A 5,273-nucleotide genomic window follows, 5' to 3' on the forward strand; every position below is an offset into this window, starting at 1 on the left:
CTCTGTCCCTCTTTTGATTTTGAAAAGGTGGTCACCCTGCAGTGAACGGACTGGGCTGGGATAGGCACTAGCTGTGACTCTGTGGGGGAGATGAGGACCGTTTCCACCTCTTTTCATTGCTGGGGCAGCACAAAAGGGGGGAGGAGGAGGGAACCTGGGCCTGAGTCTCGTGCCAGGACTCCTGTGTGTCAGGCCCTCACTCACACACGCCACTCTGCTCTGTCTCGGTGGGGAGTGTCCTCAGATGTGTGTTGTGTGCAAAGCCATGAATGGGGGTAGGGGGATGCCTGAATGGCTTCTTCTGGGGCTCCTGCATTAATCATGTGTCTGAGATGACACTGTCCCAAGCACCTGGCTGAGGGCGTAGGGGAAGGCTGGGTGTCTGTGCCCCTTCAATAGCCCCTGGCCACAGCTGGATCAGCCCCCATGGATCACGTAGCACCCAGAGCGTTCGGGAAGGGCCAGGGGTGTGACTGCAGAACAGCTCTGCAGCTTTCTCATGGCCTGTGAATGTTTAACCACAGACGGGACAGTGACAGGCCAGGTGTAATGAGAAACAACATCCACATCCCTTCTCTTTATTGACTGTATCGAGAGGAATTCTGAGGTTGGAGCAGCCACTAATGTGGCTCTTTATGGGCCAAGATCCCACTGGTCCCCTGGCTCTCCATGAACAAAGTGACTTTTAAAATGCTGCTGCCTGCCTTGGCTTCCTTCACCCATTGCACTGTCCTCCGTCACCAGCCTCTCTCCCATTGCTCCAGGCCTTAGACCCTCTCTGAACCTGTCTCTACATAGCACAGATCAGTAGCTCATGTTGTCTTGGATTTAAGGGTCCAGGATGGAGTAGGTGGCCCATATTTTTCGTATCCTGTGTCACCGGTTTTGGAGCTGGATGATGAACTGACTCTTCACTTGATGAACACCCTGATTATCCTCACACGAAGGTGTTTGCTTTTCACGCTGTACACGATTGGGTTCATCAGGGGTGGGTTAAGAAGGTAGACATAGCCCAGGAGAATCTGAAGCAAGAGAGAAGAGCCCTCCCCGAATCTGTGTATTATAGACAGGCCGATCATTGGCATGTAGAAGAGCAGGACGGCACAGAGGTGGGAGACGCAGGTGTTCAGAGCCCTAAGACACTCCACTTGGGTTGTGATGCTCAGCACTGTTTTAAGGATCATCACATAAGAGAGGAAGATGAGCAGCGAGTCCAACCCCACCGTCAAGAGTGCAACCGACAAGCCATAGATACTGTTTACTCTGATATCTGAACAAGCCATCTTCATGACGTCCTGGTTTATGCAGTAGCAATGGGAGAGAACATTGGATCAAAAATATTGGAACCGTTGAAGAAGAAAAGGGAGCAGGAGAATTACAGCCACCCCTCTTAGCAAACACACCAGTCCCACCTTGCCTATTCTCGGCAGGGTTAAGATGGAGGCATATCTCAGTGGTTTACGGATCACGATGAAGCGGTCAAAGGCCATCAACAAGAGCACGGAGGATTCAATGCATTCAAGCAAGTGGATGAAGAACAGCTGGGCAAAACAGGCATCGAGTCTGATCTCCCTAGAGATAAACAAGAATATACCCAGTGTCGTCGGCATGGTGGATATCGATAAGGCAAGGTCTGTGATGGCCAACATGGAAAGGAAAATGTACATGGGCTCATGGAGGCTTGGATCTGTTTTTATAATGAACAGAATGACTGAATTTCCTACTATCGAAATAACATACATGAAGCAGAAGGGGATAGAAATCCAGATATGGACGTCTTCCTCACCAGGGAACCCGGTGAGAAGAAACACTGCAGAGTTGAATTTGGTGTTATTGACAGCTGACATAATGTACTGGGCAGGTCCGAGTAGTTCTGAACTTTCCATCCTAAAAGGAAAAAGGACAGGAGATTGGATGACATTTAGAGAGAGACATCTTTCTGCTCTCAGTTCAGGTCTAGAGACTCCCAGGAGCTCAAGGAAGATCAGCAAAAACATAGTCTTGGATTTACACAATAAATAGGCAGATGGACATTGCCAGAGTGGATCAGCACCATAGTCTATCTAACCTAGTATCCAGTGGCCAGTTCCAGATGCTTCAGAGGAAGTGGAAGACACCCTGCAATAGGCAGCTTTCAAATAACCTGCACCCACTAACTAGACAAATTTTGCGGTGCAAATCAGGTATGTTTAGAGCCCATCGAAGGGTTTTTGAAAGAATCCTCACTACTCTAATTGGATTTTTTGTTTATCTATATAAACATCAAGTCCCTCTTTGAATCCTGCTAAACTCTTGGCCCCATTGATCTAAACATATGGCAAATGCATGGGTTAAACTGTCACTGTATTTATCTCTCCTGCACTGAAGCTATTTATAAATGTGTTTCATTGCCATATTATATATATATATTTTTTATTTTCTCCACTCCTGAGAGTCCAAATTAAGCCACTACCTCTTTGCAGTACATGAGATAAATTAAGAACTTGTGCCTAAGAATGTAATATCATTGACTTGAATGGCATCGCTCCAGATTTACAAGTATAAATTCAGTCAGAACTGGGCTCTGTTAACTTTCCCGTACCAAATTTTCCCGGTGATATGCTCTGATCACCAAAAATCCATCCAAGAGGAGCTGAAGTGCTTTGCCTGGCCAATGTTGACTGAATCCAGAGAGTTCAATCATCCTACAGCCTTCTCTTCATCCTCACTTGACCTGCATCCTCTTCTCATGCAATGGTCTGTAGAGATTTGGCAAGTTACAAGCTAACACAGACAGTTACTTCAGTTGGGCAGGTGTGGAGTTAGTGTCACATGTGGGTGAATAATGAAAACACTAGGTTTGCACTAATATCCAGTTGAGTGTGCACGTTACTTTGCCATTCTTGTATAAGCAGTGATGGGCGTAAATTACATACAACCACAATTACACTCCCCTTTCCTGCACCTCAGCTCTTCTCTGCTGAAACACAGACCAGCGGTTCTGTTGTCTCATGACTCTTTGGAAAGTCCTGCACAGGTATCGCAGAGGGATTGTGTTCTTGACCCTGAATGTAAGTGTTTGAAACAGCTACTGGTCAGTTACCAGATGATGGCATTATACAGTTGTTCCACTGAACAAAGGGTTAATAGCAGAAACCCATTGCAAACAGTATGTGGAGCATTGTAGCTCCTCTGTCCCTGGGTTAATAGCTGACTGGTTCTCCTCAGATTCTGTTCTGTCAGGCTATAGCCTGTATCTGGCGTGGTAACCCTTGAGGTCAGTATAAAAAATTTGTATTACCTGATCTCTCACTCTCTGGTAGATAGTACCCCCAGCAGCTGTTATTCAAGCACAATGAGGGTTTGCAGGAAGTGGATTTCAAAGTGCATGCAGTATACATGGAAATTGAACATCATTTCACACATAAAAGTAGTCTGTCGCTCTCTCTCTCTTTCTCTCTCTCTGAGTGTCTCTGTCCTGTATTCCTAAAATACGTAGCACCCAAAATTAGTATTGGGAGAGATATGGAGCTGAGATGCCATAATGAATCGATAGGTTAAACCGAGTTCTTGGGATGTTTGCTTATAGCTATATTGGGTTAACTACTGGGATGTTTGTCTTATGGCTTTATTGGGTGAAACCAGTATGGCTCTTCTGAATTTAAAAACAGGCTGCTGGAAATCATGAAGGAAGGGAAGCAGCAGCTGAAGAAGAACCATCTCTCAGTGAGCACTTCATGGAGGTTGAGAGACAACAGCGGAGCTACAAGCTGGGAAGAGCCTATTTCCAGGCTCCAGCAATGTTACCCAGCTTGTTGTCTCAGTTCTGGGAGTCTGTAGAGAGGTGGAGCAGCTGTTGCTGAGAAACTTTTCAGACTGACAGGCACAGACACCACTGGGGAAGTCTGAAGGCCCTCGGCCTGCCTGGTTCCCCATTAGAGTGGTAGGGTTTGGGGGTCAGACACAAACACACTGTTTCTTGAAAACCCTCTTACTCTCCCATGTTGCGCTTTATTCCTACAGTTCACATTACACACCACTTTGGTTCCAGAAGGCTGGCTGGTCACTCATCTCACCACTACTCACAGCCTCCCAAAGGAAAGAACCACAGGTGCTAAACCCACTCAGACCTGCAGGGCAGGCACAGTCAAATTGCAGTGTGCTGTAGCCCAGGGGCCAGTCTGAGGGTGGGAGCATCATGGGATGCCATCCCATGAGAGGGCAGGGTACGAGGCCTGACATGTGGCACTCAGAGACTCAGAGATGCTGGTAGCCCAGTAACTCTGAGAGTTATCTACATGACAGAGATTCTAGAGCCCTCAGCCAGTCAGGAAATAGAAATATGCCTCATCAGATCTCTTACCACAGAGCAATCAGCTCTGAATTCCTGCCTTCACAATTAACCTGGAGAATAAAACCTTTGAAAATGTGTTTGCTGATTAAATTTCCAGCAGCAAATAAACCTGAGGCAACTGGGGAACTAGTCACTGATATTCTGTGAGGTTTCCTCGCGCTCAGCCCCGGGCAGGATCAGGCGCAAAGCACACGGCACCTGTAGAAATGGGACCCCTTGAGAAATCCTAATAGACTCATAGACTTTAAGGTCAGAAGGGACCATTATGATCATCTAGTCTGACCTCCTGCACAATGCAGGCCACAGAATCTCACCCATCCACTTCTAACAACTCCCTAACCTATGTCTGAGTTATTGAAGTCCACAAATTGTGGTTTGAAGACTTCAAGCTGCAGAGAATCCTCCAGCAAGTGACCCGTGCCCCATGCTGCAGAGGAAGGCAAAAAACCTCCAGGGCCTCTGCCAATCTGCCCTGGAGGAAAATTCCTTCCCGACCGCAAACATGGTGATCAGTTAAACCCTGAGCATGTGGGCAAGACTCACCAGCCAGCACCGAGGAAAGAATTCTCTGTAGTAACTCAGATCCCACCCCATCTAACATCCCATCAGAGACCACTGGGCATACTTACCTGCTGATAATCAAAGATCGATTGCCAAATTAATTGCCAAAATTAGGCTATCTCATCATACAATCCTCTCCATAAACTTATCAAGCTTAGTCTTGAAGCCAGATATGTCTTTTGCCCCCACTACTCCCCTTGGAAGGCTGTTTCAGAACTTCACTCCTCTAATGGTTAGAAACCTTCATCCAATTTCAAGTCTAAACTTCCTAGTGTCCAGTTTATATCCATTTGTTCTTGTGTCCACATTGGTACTAAGCTTAAATAATTCCTCTCCATCCCTAATATTAATCCCGCTGATATATTTATAAAGAGCAATC

At 46.5% G+C, this 5,273-nt stretch overlaps 1 pseudogene; it reads right to left on the reverse strand.

Annotated features, from left to right (window-relative positions):
* Positions 1-911: 911 nt before the first annotated feature.
* LOC120394518 lies at positions 912-1,847 on the reverse strand (annotated as a pseudogene).
* Positions 1,848-5,273: the final 3,426 nt, after the last annotated feature.

This window comes from Mauremys reevesii, unplaced genomic scaffold, assembly GCF_016161935.1.
Source record: "Mauremys reevesii isolate NIE-2019 unplaced genomic scaffold, ASM1616193v1 Contig63, whole genome shotgun sequence".
Lineage (NCBI taxonomy): Eukaryota > Metazoa > Chordata > Testudines > Geoemydidae > Mauremys > Mauremys reevesii.